This window comes from Sarcophilus harrisii, chromosome 3 (assembly GCF_902635505.1).
Source record: "Sarcophilus harrisii chromosome 3, mSarHar1.11, whole genome shotgun sequence".
NCBI lineage: Eukaryota > Metazoa > Chordata > Mammalia > Dasyuromorphia > Dasyuridae > Sarcophilus > Sarcophilus harrisii.
In genome coordinates this window covers 219614147-219630926 of record NC_045428.1, presented here as the reverse complement: position 1 = coordinate 219630926, position 16780 = coordinate 219614147, and positions in this window count along the sequence as shown.

Sequence of the window (16780 nt, the reverse complement as noted above, 5' to 3'; positions counted from 1 at the left end):
AGCATGGGGAGGCAGAGAGAAAAAAGAAGGATAAGGGTGCATAGGGAAGACTCTAGTTTAGCTGAAACTTAGAATATGTGAAGAAAAGCAGAATTAAATTAGGCTTGATGGTGGGTTAGCACTGAAGTATGAAAAAAAAAAAAAAAAAACAAGGAAAAACTATCATAGCTAGCCCTCATGGTGGAAGACCCTTACAAAGATTTCTCTTACCCTAATTTGGAATGCCAGAGTCAGAAAATTTATACATTATTTGGAAATATAATGGAGAGCTAGTGATAGTTTTTGAGCAGAGAAGTAAAACATTACAATAAACCTTATTTGGGAGCAGTTTGAATGAGTTTCATATTGAGAGTGATAGCAGGGGTAGCTAGATGGTGCAGTGGATAGAGGAGCAACTCGGAGTCAGGAGGACCTAAATTCAAATCTGGCCTCAGACGCTGGACACGAAGAAGAAGATAGCATGAAATACGTTTGCAAAGCATTTTACAAATAGTACCTTCATAACAACTCTGGAAGATACCCATACTGAGGCAAATAAGTGATCTGCCCAGAGTCACATATTTGAAGTTGATTTGAACTCAGATTTTCCTAACTTCAGATCTGGTGCTCTATCCCCTGAGCTGTCTAGCTGCTTCTGTAATAATTTTATAAATAGGACAACAAACAAATTGAGTTAACATGACTAGGAATCTAGTGCTATTGCAATTATATCACTGACCCCTTGGCATAGATCTTGGGCTAAAGGATGGTAATGCAATAGTAATTTTTGCTAATAGTATGTTAAGGAAGGAAGGGGTTACAGTCTATCTCTTGATGGGCACATGCCAAGACAATCATTGATCTTTTCAAATAAAGTATTAATCTGAATTGCAGAATGATAGGGTAATATTCTGCAAGTTATGCATATAGAGATATAACAGGGAAGAATGATCTTTTAACTAAAAAATATAAACATTGTTTATGTTTTTAAAAAAAAACTAAGTGAAAGCTTAAATATATTTCTCTGGGCTTTTTATCATCTTGAATATTGCAAAACTACTAGACTATCTGTACTTACACACACACACCTACTAGACTAGCTGGGGAGGAAACAGTCCATGCTAATTGAAGCTAAAGAATTTCATGGTTGAGAATTTTTCCAAATTTTCCCCCAAAAAAAGCATTTCTCATCTAAAAACATTCTCTTATATCAAGACCAATTGTAATTAGCTTCTGATTTCTAGGAACAAGCACATAAAACTACAATGAACAAGTAAACCTATGATCAATAAGCACTGGCCCATGGCAAATTCTGTCTCTACTAAAAGGCTTTCAGTTTAATTAACCTCTAATCTTCAGCTCATCTGATTATAGACAAAGCTTAGTAACTATTAAGCAGTTTAACAAGTTGAAATATAAACTTTAGGGAATTTTTTTTCCTTTGTCCCCTATGACAGTAGAGTAAAAGATATTCATTTATAAATTAGTCCACTTATTACTTGAAGTTTAACAAATCATTTGATCCGAATAGAATTTTTAAAAATCACAACACAAGATTTTTTTCAGTGATTTGAGGTCCTGTTTTCTATTTCCTACAGTTATTTCCTGCCATCTTTCTACCCACTTGAGTAATGAGCTAATCTCCTCATTATGTCATTTTTACAGGCTATCAGAACTCTACATAATCCAATTTTATTGTAAGGGAAGATTTAGTGTGTATTTGAATAAAATATAGTTCACATTTAAACAGTTTAAAGTTTACAAAATACTTTTATCACAACAGCCATCTATGTGTGAGGTAAGTAATGTAATATTCTTATTTTATAGAAATCAAAATTGACTCATCAAATGATTTTCTCACGTTTAAACAGTTAGAAAGAATTGGAGCTTGCAAACCCAAATTTCTTTTTCACTTACAAATAAAACAAAACTTTTAAAAACCAAATGTGACTGAAGACATTGACATTTATTCTTACTAAGTTGGAAATTATGAGAAATGAATTCTAGGTAGCATGCCATAAATCAATCCACTAAATTTTCTGAGTTTCTGGGACTCTTAATGAGGCCTCTTCATTCTAACAAATGGAATATTCTTGATCCAATTTGTCAGATTAGATGTGGGGAGACATGATATGTCCATACATCAAGGAGATTAATTTTTTAAGTTAAACACCAAAATCTGTCTCTTAACCATATAATTCTACCATCTATGAAAGAAAAACATTACCAACAATATTGAGTTTTAAAATACAAATACATCAATACAAATTGCTACCCCAATCTCAAAACATAAAGATATGTACCATTTCAGTTTGATCCATTGCTTGAAATGCAAACCCATGTCTTCCTGATTAAATTTTTAAAGGTATAATTTTGTTCATAAACAAGAGACTGATGAATATGACAAAAATACAAACATAATTATTTCAATTGCTTTAGACTACTGTTGAAAATGATGTACAATTTACAGACCAAAACTAAATAAAATTATTTCTTCTCTAAATAAACCTGTTCACTAAGTTGGACAAAAACTAAAAAGGGTGTGAGAATTTTTGTAGGATAAATTTCATATTTTTCTTCTACCTCTCAAGTTTGGCATCTTTATCACTAATTCCCAGTCACAGATACTCCTTTCCTACTTCCCAGTCCACATGTCTAGTTGATTGATTATGTTGTGGTTGATTAAGAAATTATTCTGTAAGGAGTATCCATGAGAATAAACCAAAAGTTAATCTTCACATGAACAATATGACAACATGGATGGGGCTGCTGAGTCACATTTAAAAAAAAATAATGGCACTCATGAATAACCTTACTTTCAATGATAAACAATGATATATGAATTAAAATATGTCTGTGGAAAGTATTTCTGAGGAAGACAGTGTCTTAACTGTTTGACCCTTTCTGCCATTACTTCAAACATGACAATTCAGATCTTCTTGCCCAGCTACATTGAAATGTAGAGGCAGGAAATCCTAAAAATCTCTGAGTGAGAGGGGAAAAGAAGGGAATATGTATTTAGTACTTATTACATGCCAGGGACTGGATTAAATACTTTATTAATATTACCTCATTTGGAAGAACAAAGCTAGTGCCAACTATCTCTCCACTCACATTAACATGAAGCCATGGACAAATGACCCTCTGTGGTTTCTGTCTATTGAGTGTATTTCCTTCATGCCTTAGGTGGAGGAGTATTGGAAATGAAATAAAGTTGATTTTGATCTGGTAAATTTCGAAAGTTGGAAGAGCAAGCTAGCAGAGGTTCAGCGATCAGAGTTCATGCCGGAGTGATGGTTGGTAGCCAAACCTATTGAACGAGACCCTATATGATCTGCTTGACTCTATGTAGCAGTGGAGCATGAGTAGCCAAGAGAGAGCAAATCATCCATTAGCTATTCCATCATTGGAAGTGGGTAAAATGCTTTGCAACAACTGCCTATCATCACCCCTGGCATGAACTCCAATCACCTGATCTCTGGCAGCTTGCTCTTCTGACTTATAAAGGCACAAGATTGAAGTCAACCTTATTCCATTCTCTTCAGGAAGCAGCATAATAGAATAAATGGAAGAAATGTTGGTACTTCTGTTCTTGTTAAAACAAGAACCATAAAAATGGTATGTTGATAACATGCCATTTAAAAAGCTAATTGTTGTTAGTTAAATATTGTTGGGGAACTAATTACTGGATCAATAACTAGAACACATTGTAATAAGGACTCAAGCTCACAAAATTATAAAGAAATCCTCAACACATCAGGGGTCTCCTTAGAACCCCAAGATGTCACCAACTTCACTTTGGAAACTGGACCTATGACCTGGGAAGATAAGTCCAAAGTCTCTTCTGTATACTATTAACTATACTACAAATATGTAGTAAAAGTTACAGATTATTAAGATTTGTTCCTTCATTTGATGGGTACCATTGAGAGTGAAATGAGATAACATCTATAAATCCTTTTGTAAGCCTTATAGCACTATGTAAATGATGGCTATTATTATATTCCAAGCCCATAAATAAAATCATATTTTAGAAAAGGAAAAAAAAAAACTCTGGAGGAGAACAGAATTCTTCCCTTGATTGCCATTCATCCCAAAAGAACATTCTGTCTTTGAATTTGTGATGTTTATCTGGATAATGTGGCAGTATTGGACAAGTGTGTGTGTGGGGGGGAACATCTAGGATCCCCACAACTTCTTTTAAAACAGTTGAGAATTCTTAATGAAAGCATTGCAGTCTACCTAAGCTTCATGATCCTTATCCCAATGGAAATTCAGTTTGCCAAGGCCATTTGTAATTTTAAATTATAAATTGCCTTATATTAATGCAGCCCTAAGTATCAAGCAAGCTTTTTGGAATCTTTCCCTACATAGGTAAAATACAGCATTAGATTTACTAATGTAATAAAATATATTGCTTGTTTAGTTCCGGTAACTTTATCAGTGCTCATCTTTGACATCTTCAGTATTTAATGTTGTGGATTAGTAAAGTCAAACTCAAATAGAAACTTCTGACTGAATATTGACTTCCTGTTGTTCCTCATTTCAGTCATATCTGATTCTTAGTGATCCTATTTGGGGTTTTCTTGACAAATTAGAGTAGTTAATCATTTCCTTTTCCAGCTCATTTTATAGATAAGAAAACTGAGACAAATAGGATTAAGTGACTTGTTCAGGGCAACACATAATAAATTCCTCAGGTTAGATTTGAACTCCAGTCTTCCTGACTCCAGGACAGCTGCCACATATCTCTTAGAAAATCACAAACTAGTATTATCGATACTCTTATTTATTTGATTAAATATTTCCAATTACATCTTAATCTGGGTTTTGTAGCAACTTGTCTGTCTCCATGAAATTGACATCTGTGGTAGACTACCCTTCTTCTTGGTTCCTCTGACTTTCAAATTTGAGAATTCTCTCTCAAACTCCCAAATGGTCTCTAAACTATTCCACATATCTCTTTCAGTGGCTCTTTTTTATTCCTCCCACTCCCTGAGAATTTCCTTCAAGATTCTTTCCTCAATGTTCTCACTTTTTTGCATTGCCTTTGAGTGATCTCAAACTTAACATGTCCAAAATAAAACTTGGTAACTGCCACAATTCTTCTTAACTTCTCTTTTTCTGTCCAAAGTATTACCATCTTTCTAGTCTCCCAGGTTTCTAACTTTGGATTAACTTTGGATTCTGATCTCCTTCATACCCCATGTTCAATCTGTTCCCAAATCTTTCAGTTCTGCCTCCACATCTGTCATCTCCATCCCCTTCCCCATTCATTAATGATCACCATCCTAATCCAGGCCACCATCACTTCTTATTGTGGCTGTTGCAGTAGCTGTATAACTGATCTCCCTGGTTCTTCTATCCCTCTCATCCATTCTCCGGGTAGCAACTATGGAGGAAGAAAAGACATGTCATTTTTGGGACATTGTATGACGAACATAGAAAACTCATCTTTTTTTTTTCTGGGAGAGGCTGGAAAGCCTGGAAAGGCAATTGTTCGCAAGAACCACAATCCAGGATATGACCACCAATAGCCTGGATGAGCAAACAGGTGAACCACAAACTGCTGAGCCTCCCTTTATGGAGAATCAAGAATAATCATCTTTCCTTGTATGACAGAACAATATCCCCTTAGTCCAGTTAAATGCCAGAGGATGAGAGAGGGTTCTGGAAAGATGGCAGGGCAGGTCAGAAAATTTTTGGCTTTCCAAATTTCCTCCACAAAAAAGAAGACAGAATGTCACTTTGGAGTAGCAGAAATAAATACAGAGTAAAGTAGTGGTCCTCTTAAACCAGTTTGAGAAAATCCCAGATAAGACCTGATCTCTAGGGGCAGAGATTTAACCTGAGTGAATTTTATACACCTCCAAGTCAACTCTGGAATCAACAAACAATAAGCCCTCGGGGCAGCTCGGTTAAGAAGGCCTCATCCTTAGAAACTTATCTCTGTGACAGTGTGGTATCTGACAACTCAGTAGGAAAATATTGAAAGACTTTCCACTGTTTAGAGACCCCAAGCACAGCTGTATTGATCAGATGAACCCCAGGCTGTGGCTGCAGGGAGAAGGAGCTAGCACATACCTAGTGAGTGCAGTGTAAGGAGCAGGGACAGTATTAACTATGATCACTTATGGAAGAGCGCAGAGTCCCTGGTTTCAGTTCCAGGACAGCTGTAGTTTGCAGCCATCTGAGGGACTGAGGGAACAAGGTCATTTGCAGGCCAGTGTTTCTAACTGCAGATTAGGAGTGAAGAGGAGAACCCAAGATTGAGTTTTAGAACAGACCTCAGAAAATAACAGTAAGAAGGACCTGAGACTTGGGGCATCATTCTCCATATCTCAGGATTACAACTTGATTACACTAATAGCTGTGAAAAATAAATGAATGAATGAGACAAAAAATAAATAAAAATGAGTAAGCAAAAGAGAAAGAGCCCAACTATATATAGTTATTATGGGGATAGAGAAGATAATGGAGCTTTTAAACAAAAGCCACTCCTTTTTAAATGAGAAACACCAAATATCTAAAGAACAAAGAGTTCTTGGAAAACCTTAAAAAGGACTTTAAAATTCAAATAAGAAAGATTAATTAAAAATTATAAGAGGAAAAAAGAGCAATCAAGAAAACTGTGAAACTGGAAATAGAAAATAAAAAACTTAAGGAAAAAACTAATTCCTTGAAAACTAGAATTGGACAAGGGGAAGCGAATATTCTAATACACCAAGAAATCATAAAATCAAAAGAATGAAACAACAGACAAGAAAATGGAACATCTCATCAGAAAAAACAAGTAATCTGGAGAACAGATTGAAGAGAAATATTAGTTGGACTACCTGAAAATCATGAATAAAAAAATCTTGATAGAATATTACAAGAAATTATCAAGAAAAATACCCCAAAATTCTAGAACAAGAAGGCAAAGGAGAAATAGGAAAAAACCACTGATCACTACCTGAAAGATATCCCAGCAAGACAACTTACAGGAATATCATAACCAAGTTTCAAAGCTCTCAGGGTAAGGAGAAAACATTGGAAGCAACAAGAAAAGAATTTTTTTTTGTTTTGCTTTTCCCAATGATATTTTATTTTTCCAAATACATGTAACATTAACCTTTGTAAAACCTTGTGTTTCAAATTTTTCTCTCTCCTCTTTCCTCCTCCTCCCCAAGGCAGCAAGCAATCCATTGTAAATTAAACATATGCAATTCTTCTAAACATATCTCCACATTCATCATGCTGAGAAAAAAAATCAAATCAAAAGGGGAAAAAAAGCAAAAAAAAAAAAAAAAAAAAAAAAAAAAAAAAAAAAAAAAAAAAAAAAAAAAAAAAAAAAAAAAAAAAAAAAAAAAAAAAAAAAAAAAAAAAAAAAAAAAAAAAAGCAAAAAACAGCAAAGTTAAGTATCATTCAGGGGAAAAATAGACATTTAATGAATTCAAAGATTTTCAGAGTTTTGTGACAAAACCCCCAGAACTTAAGTGAAAATTCAATATGTAACAACCAGGAGAAAGATCAGTTATAGTTCAGTTATAAGTGACTCAATACAGTAAATTGTTTATTTTGTATATGTGAAAATATACAAAGCAGTATTCTTACAATTGTCATCATTATTTGGGTAGTTTGAAAGAAAGGCATTCAAGGGAAAATCAGAAACTTTATGAGCAAAATTACAGACCACTTTTCACACAAATTAAGTCTGATCTAACCAATTGGAAAAATATTAAATGCTCTTGGATAGGGCGAGCAAATATTACCTAAACTAATCTATTTATTTAGTGCTATACCAATCAGACTCCCAAAAAACTATTTTAAATGACCTAGAAAAAATAACAACAAAATTCATATGGAAACAAAATTCATATGGAAAAACAAAAGGTCAAGAATTTCAAGGGAATTAATGAAAAAAAAATCAAATGAAGGTGGCTTAGCTGTACCAGATCTAAAATTATATTATAGAGCAGCAGTTATCAAAACCATTTGGTATTGGCTAAGGAACAGATTAGTTGATCAATGGAATAGGTTAGGTAAAAGGGATAAAACAGTCAACAAATATAACAACCTAGTCTTTGACAAACCAAAGACCCCAGCTTTTGGGATAAGAACTTACTGTTTGATAAAAATTGCTGGGAAAATAGGAAACTAATATGGCAGAAACTAGGCATTGATCCACACTTAACACCGTACACCAAGATAAGGTCAAAATGGGTTCATGACCTAGGCATAAAGAATGAAATTATTAATAAATTAGAGGAACACAGGATAGTTTACCTCTCAGACCTGTGGAAGGGGAAAGACTTTATGACCAAAAAAGAACTAGAGATCATTACTGATCACAAAATAGAAAATTTCGATTATACCAAACTGAAAAGTTTTTGTACAAATAAAACTAATGCAGACAAGATTAGAAGGGAAGCAATAAACTGGGAAAATATTTTTACAGTCAAAGGCTCTGATAAAGGCCTCATTTCCAAAATATATAGAGAATTAACTCTAATTTATAAAAAATCAAGCCATTCTCCAATTGAAAAATGGTCAAAGGATATGAACAGACAATTCTCAGATGAAGAAATTGAAACTATTTCTAGTCATATGAAAAGATGCTCCAAGTCATTATTAATCAGAGAAATGCAAATTAAGACAACTCTAAGATACCACTACACACCTGTCAGATTGGCTAAGATGACAGGAAAAATTAATGATGATTGTTGGAGGGGATATAGGAAAACTGGGACACTGATGCATTGTTGGTGGAGTTGTGAACGAATCCAACCATTTTGGAGAGTAGTTTGGAACTATGCTCAAAAAGTTATCAAACTGTGCATACCCTTTGATCCAGCAGTGTTACTACTGGGCTTATATCCCAAAGAGATTATAAAGAAGGGAAAGGGACCTGTATGTGCACGAATGTTTGTGGCAGCCCTTTTTGTAGTGGCTAGAAACTGGAAACTGAATGGATGTCCATCAGTTGGAGAATGGCTGAATAAATTGTGGTATATGAATATTATGGAATATTACTGTTCTGTAAGAAATGACCAACAGAATGATTTCAGAAAGGCCTGGAGAGACTTACATGAACTGATGCTGAGTAAAATGAGCAGGACCAGGAGATCATTATATACTTCAACAACAATACTATATGATGACAAGTTCTGATGGACCTGGCCATCCTCAGCAACGAGAACAACCAAATCATTTCCAATGGAGCAGTAATGAACTGAACCAGCTACGCCCAGAGAAAAAACTCTGGGAGATGACTAAAAACCATTACATTGAATTCCCAATCCCTATATTTATGCCCACCTGCATTTTGGATTTCCTTCACAAGCTAATTGTACAATATTTCAGAGTCTGATTCTTTTTGTACAGCAAAATAACGTTTTGGTCATGTATGCTTATTGTGTATCTAATTTATATTTTAATGTATTTAACATCCACTGGTCATCCTGCCATCTAGGGGAGGGGGTGGGGGATAAGAGGTGAAAAATTGGAACAAGAGGTTTGGCAATTGTCAATGCTGTAAAGTTACCCATGCATATAACCTGTAAATAAAAGGCTATTAAATTTAAAAAAAAAAAGAAAAGAAAAGAAAGAAAGAAAGAAAGAAAGGCATTAGCTGAGCTGAGTATGATGAACTGACTTTTAAATAAATAAAACTATAGGGAGAGAAAAAAGGAGTAATTATCTCATACAAATGAGGCATAAAAGGAAAAACTGATACATAAAAAACTAATAAGGCAAAGGCAAGTAGAGCTGGAACCTTAAATCAATAATGGGAACAACATATATATATAATATATTCATATACATATATATATGTGTATGTATAAGAACCTAATAAATTCAGAAAGGAATAATAGGCAAAGATAGGGTAGAGAGAGAAGATAAGGGTGGGACTCTTAGAGAAGTAGGTTCTATATTTCTGGGCAGCTTTGAAAACAATGTGTAGTATTATCTAGATTTTCTTGAGAAGGAAATTTGTTTTCTATTGAATCCTCTCCTGTGGTCTGCTGTGAACATGATAATTTTTTTTTCTTTTCTCATTTTGTATCTGTTAAAATTTTTTAAAATTTGCAAAAAATAAAAATAAATGCCAAAAAAATACTGATTATTGGCTAAATCCTGACCTACAATACAGTTCTGTAACCAAATATCATTTCCTGAAGAGACTGAAGCTAAAACTAGTGAGCTGCCTTTTTTAGTGAACTAATCTCTTTTCTTTTCAGTTTTTCTACTCACTTTACTTGGTCTCCAGTCTTTGACCCATTAGTGAGTGACACTCTACCTAGGCTTTAGCAGCCTAGCCTAAAAACCTCTTCTATACTTCTAAAACTAACTGCCTGAAGTATTTTCTCGACTTAAAATTGTTTAGTGGTTCCATTTTGACTCTAGAAAAATTCTTCTCTGGCATCCAAAGCCCAGCACAATCTTGGTTCAGCTTATATTTCCAGAGTAATATTCTTCTCTTACATGCTACTTTTCATTTAAGCTCGTCTTCTGATCCCTGTACAACACAGAACACCATCCATCTTCATGCTTTTAGTAGACTGTCCAAGCCAGGAATCCTTTCACTCCTCATAATAACCCTCTTGGACTTTATACCCCTTTTCAATGTTTTACTCAAGTGAATCCTCCTATATGAGACCTTTCCCATTTTTCTTGCTATTTATGTTTTTTATACCTCAATTACACTTTACATGTATTTTATGTTCCTTATTTGTAGTGTACACATGCCATTGTGTACAAGGGTTCTTATTTGTGTCATGGACCCCTTTAACAATGTAGTGAAGTCCATATACCACTACTCAGAAAAATATTTTTAAGTGAATAGATTACAAAGAAAACCAGAAATTAATGAAAATAAGTGTAATTTTTTTCCTCATCTAAGTTCATGTACTTAAAATCTAATCATGGATTCCAAATCACAGATTAGAGATCCTTTTCTCTTGTGGAATATAAACTCATCGAGGACAAGGAGTGTTTTGCTTTATCTTGGAATTCTCAATTCTTAGCATGTTATGACCCTTAATAAATGTTTGTTGAATTCAATTAAAGTAATCAGTCACCATAATTTTTTTCCCTGAGGCAATTGATGTTGAGTGACTTGCCCAGATTACACAGCTAAGAAGTATTAAGTGCCTGGGACCAGATTTGAGCTCAAGTCCTCCTGACTGCAGGGTTGGTGCTCTATCTACTGCACCACTTAGCTGCCCCCCAATTACCATAATTTAAATTTATTCAGGAAGATTCTTTTGATAGCAAAGTAGAATTAGAAAGTAGTTTCTTGAGAATGGAAACAATAAAGTTTGATTTTTCTGGGGGAAGGTTATCTTTCTTAATATTAAAGTTTAGCATAGTGCATGACATACTAATTTCTTAAAATCATTGCATAATTTTTGCTTAGCAACCAGGGTTTTCAATTTTATAGGAAGGAATATTACAGCAGTACTATGCTTGGTGAACTAGAAAAACAACACTTTGAAGAAAAGAAAAAACAAACGGATGTCCATACTATAGGTGATGATGATGATGATGATGATAATTAACATTTATATAACTATGGTTTGCAGACCAGTTTATATACTCATCTAATCCTCACAATAACTCTGTAAATTTCAGGGGAGAAAAGCGAGGTTTAGAAAGACAATGTGACTTATCTATAGTCACAAAGCTAGAAAGGACCTGATTTAGGATTCAATCTCAACGTCTTCTCAGTTCCACTGACAATACTCTGGCCACGTCACTTAAACGGGAAGTTTTACAGGTGTAGAGGAAGGGAGAAATATGAGAATAAAATCAACAGAACAACTAATAAAATATGGAGAATTATAAGAATACAAGAGTCAAGCTGACTCCAAACTTATAAACCTGGAGGAGAGAAAGTAATGATGCTTTCAATTGAAATAAGGATATTTGGAGAGGGATTGGTTTAGAATAGTACATACTCTGACAGAAACTAGGCATGGACCCACACTTAACACCATACACCAAGATAAGATCAAAATGGGTCCTTGATTTAGGCATAAAGAACAAGATTAGAAATAAATTAGAGGAACATGGGATAGTTTGCCTCTCAGACTTGTGGAGGAGGAAGGAATTTGTGACCAAAGAAGAATAAGAGATCATTATTGATCACAAAATAGAAATTTTTGATTATATCAAATTAAAAAGCTTTGTACAAACAAAACTAATGCAAACAAGATTAGAGGGGAATCAATAAACTGGGAAAACATTTTTACAGTTAAAGGTTCTGATAAAGGCTTCATTTCCAAAATATATAGAGAATTGACTCTAATTTATAAGAAATCAAGGCATTCTCCAGTTGATAAATGGTCAAAGGATATGAACAGACAATTTTTAGATGATGAAATTGAAACTATTTCCACTCATATGAAAGTGTTCCAAATCACTACTGATCAGAGAAATTCAAATTAAGACAACTCTAAGATACCACTATACACCTATCAGATTAGCTAAATTGACAGAAAAAATAATGATGAATGTTAGAGGGTATGTGGGAAAACTGGGACAGTGATGTATTGTTGGTGGAGTTGTGAACGAATACAACCATTCTGGAGAGCAATCTGGAATTATGCCCAAAAAGTCAAAATCCAGCAATGTTTCTACTAGGCTTATATTCCAAAGAGATACTAAAGAAGGGAAAGAGACCTGTATGTACAAAAATGTTTGTGGCAACCCTTTTTGTAGTGACTAGAAACTGGAAAATGAATGAATGCTCATCAATTGGAGAATGATTGGGTAAATTGTGGTATATGAATGTTATGGAATATTATTGTTCTCTAAGAAATGACCAGCAGGATGAATACAGAGAGGCTTGGCGAGACTTACATGAACTGATGCTAAGTGAAATGAGCAGAACCAAGAGATCATTATACACTTCAACAACAATACTATATGAGGATGTATTCTGATGGAAGTGGATATCTTTAACAAAGAGAAGATCCAATTCAGTTCCAATTGATCAATGACGAACAGAATCAGCTACACCCAGAGAAGGAACACTGGGAAATGAATTTGGACTACTTGTATTTTTGTTCTTTTTCCCAGGTTATTTTTACCTTCTGAATCCAATTCTTCTTGTGCAACAAGAGAACTGTACAGTTTTGCACACTTATATTATATCTAGGATATATTATAACATATTTAACATGTATAAGACTGCCTGCCATCTAGGGGAGGGGGTGGAGGAAGGGAAGGGAAAAGTCGGAACAGAAGTGAGTACAAGGGATGATGTTGTAAAAAATTGCCCATGCATATGTTCTGTCAATAAAAAATTATAATAAAAAAATAAAAGAACATATTCAAATGCAAAAAATATATAGAGAGCAAAAAAAAATTTTTTTGCAAAAAAATTATTAAAAAGCAAGAGATTATCATTAACACATTATATTTTCACTCCATATAGGAAACCCAAAAGAAGCAAATATTGTATGTTTGGCCCTAATTTGTGTATTCAACAGCTGTCTTAATCCTTAAGTAACTATTTGAAAAACAGTTATCTATGAAAGAAAGCATGTAGGTCAAGGACTTTATTCCCTAGAATTATCCAACAAAACTGGCTTCTAAAATCTTAAAACCTTGGCAAAAATGAATCTCAGCATAAAAATAAACCCAATAAATTACAAACACATGCAAAAAGGGGGTTTGTATTTATTTCAACAAGGGTTAAAAAGTACATCGATCTCTTAAAGATAATTTTTACTTAGAACAAATAGATCAAAATAACTCTAAAAGAATTGGGCTCTTAGTACAATCTTAACCAAACACACAAACAAACAAAGCAAACAATATCTTTGCTAGATTCTTTGCCAGAGTCTAGAGTACATGGCCCAGAAATTCTCCCCTCCATGGCCACAACTCACTTTTGGAGCCCCTAGTGAAGGCTTAGCAAAAAAGCTAGGGAAAAAAATGATGCTTTAGTTATGGCTCTTGAGGTCTCAGATCTGCTCACACTTTTCAGCTCTAAATATAGTGGGTCTTGTTATTTCTCAAGACTGCACATCAAATTCCCAGCACCTTCAGCTTGGGGTAAAAACAGCCATTCTTATTTCTCTTAAGTTCTCATTTTTCTACAGAGAGGGGTGGGGCTGAGGGTGATAGTACAGTGGGGATAGGGCACTGGACTTGGAATCAAGAAGCCCTGGGTATGAATACTGCCTCAGACACTAGCTGTGAGCAAGTGACTTAACTTCTCTGACCCTCAGTTTCCTCTGCAAATAGGAATTTAGCCATGTCCTAAAAATAAAAAACAAGAAAAATAAAGAAAAGAGAAAATAATCTCCAATATGCATTATGAGTTCATCAGTTCTCTATCTAGAGGTAGATAGCATTTTTCATCATAAGTCGTTTGGAATTGTGGTGGGTCATTGATTTAGTGAGGGACTAAGGTCTTTCATGGTTGCAATTTATAAATTTCCTGTTACAGTATCACAATATTTACATTATTGCTGTTAACTGTATACATTGTTCTCTTTGTTCCAGTTCATATAACTTCGGTATCTATTCTGAGTTCATCAGTTTTCTATCTGGAGGTAGATAGCTTTTTCATCATAAGTCCTTTGGAGTTGTGGTGAATCATTGATTTAGTGAGGGACTAAGGTCTTTTGTGGTTGCAATTTATAAATTTCCTGTTACAATATCACAATATTTACATTATTGCTGTTAACTGAATACATTATTCTCTTTGTATCAGTTCATATAAGTATCAGTTCACATAAGTCTTCCCAAATTTGAATCCATCTCCATCATTTCTTTCAGCATATTATGTATTCCATCACACTCATATGCCATAACTTATTTAGCCATTCCCCAATTAAGAGTATTGAAGTATATTGTAAGTATATTGAAGGGATCTTCAATATCCAGTTTTTTCCTACAAAACTACAAAAAAGACCTGCTATAAATATTTTTGTGCCTATGGGTCCTATTTCCTTTTCTTGACTTACTCAGAGTATAGATCTAGTAGTGAGATTTCTGGGTCAAGAGAGTATATATGTGCAGTTTTATAGTCTTTTAGGCCTAGTTCCACACTGTTCTCCAGAATGATTAGAATAATTCACAGCTCCATTAATAGGTATTAGTGGACTTATTTTCCCACATCCCTTCCAGTGTTTGTCATTTTTCTTTTCTGTCATATTAGCAAATCTGATGCATGTAAAGTGGACTTCAGAGTTCTTTTTAGTTTGTGTTTCTCTAATCCATAATAATTCAGAGCATTTTTTTTCACGTAACTATTGATAGTTTTGATTTTTTCATCTGAAAACTGCCTCACCATCTCCTTTGGCCAGTTCTCAAATTACTCTTATCTTATTCTATCCCGGTTTTATAATTTAATAAATTTAGAAGACTTTTATACCTTTCTAGATATATGTGTTGTTCACTCTTTAACCCCAATCTCAATGTAAAATTCCAGAACTAGCAGCCTTCCTCCCTCATCTAATTCTTGTGTATCAGTTCTTGCTCTCGTACTTCATTCATATAACCTAATTACTCCTTTTACCTTTTGTTACATAATTTTGCTTTTTAAAATCATACCATACTCAGTTCTACCCCAATTTATTTTCAAATTATCCCCTCAATAATGATAATCTTGGAGATATGGTTTACATTTCCATATATAAAGCTTAAAAAGTTTGTCCTTATTGAGTCCCTGGAAATTAATCTTTTGACATTTACCTGATATTTCTCTTAGAGGTTAAATGGAAAAATTTCTATTAAGTTCTGTCTCATTGCAACGAAATTCTGAAAGTCTAACAATTCATTGAATATCCATTTTTTAATTCAGAATTAGCTTAACTTTTATTTTTTTTTGTTTTTCCCCTTTTCCTTCTTCCTCTTCCTTCACATTTTTTTTAATTGATTCCCTTGATATTCTTGACCTTTTGTTCCTCCAGATTAATTTTATTATTTTTTCTGGTTCTATAAATTTTTTTTTTTGGCAATTTTAGAATTCAGTGTCATGTTAATTTGCTTGTTGTGGTACTGATTAAATAAATTAACTTGTCAATTTTATTACATTGGTTCAGCCTACCCATGACCAATTAATATTTCTCCAAAAATTTAGATATGCTTTTATTTGTGTAAAGTGTTTTATAATTGTGTTCATATAATTCCTGTGGGTGTCTTGATAGATAGGCTCCCTAATTCAAAATAGGAATTTTAGAGAGAAGAAATCAGAGAAGAGACACAGAAGCTAATAAGGAGCTGTATTCAATAAGCAATGATCCCATGGAAAATCACTGTAAAAAAAATTACAGGGAGAAGACCTTTGTTAAAGTTTGGGCATGGCTACTTATTACCTTTCTTACCTCAGGCAAATCCTTTAACTTCTCTAGACTTTGTTTTTCTCATTTGGAAAATGAAGATGAACTAGATAAGCTATAGTTTCTTTTTCGGATTTATTTCTCTTATTTTTACATTTGGGCTTCTGTTTTAAGAAAAAAAATCTATTTTTTTCAAATGTACACAAAATTAATACAAAATTCATCTCATGCTTGGCCACATAGAAGATATATGGTAGAAGAGCAACATGATTGGGAGAGTCCTTGCATTTGAGTCTAGTTTCACCAAATCCTATTCTCTTGACTATGGTTGTGGTTGGACTTGCCCCTGACCTCCCTGGGCTGTTATTTTCTCATCAGGAAATGGTAATAGGAAAGAGTCAAAGACAATCATCCTGAGTACCTCCCATGATGAGAAAATAGTTTGTAGACCACAAATGCTACTTGTGCTTAGTAATTACCCTTACATTGGGACTTTTGAGATTGTTCCTTCACCACTGCC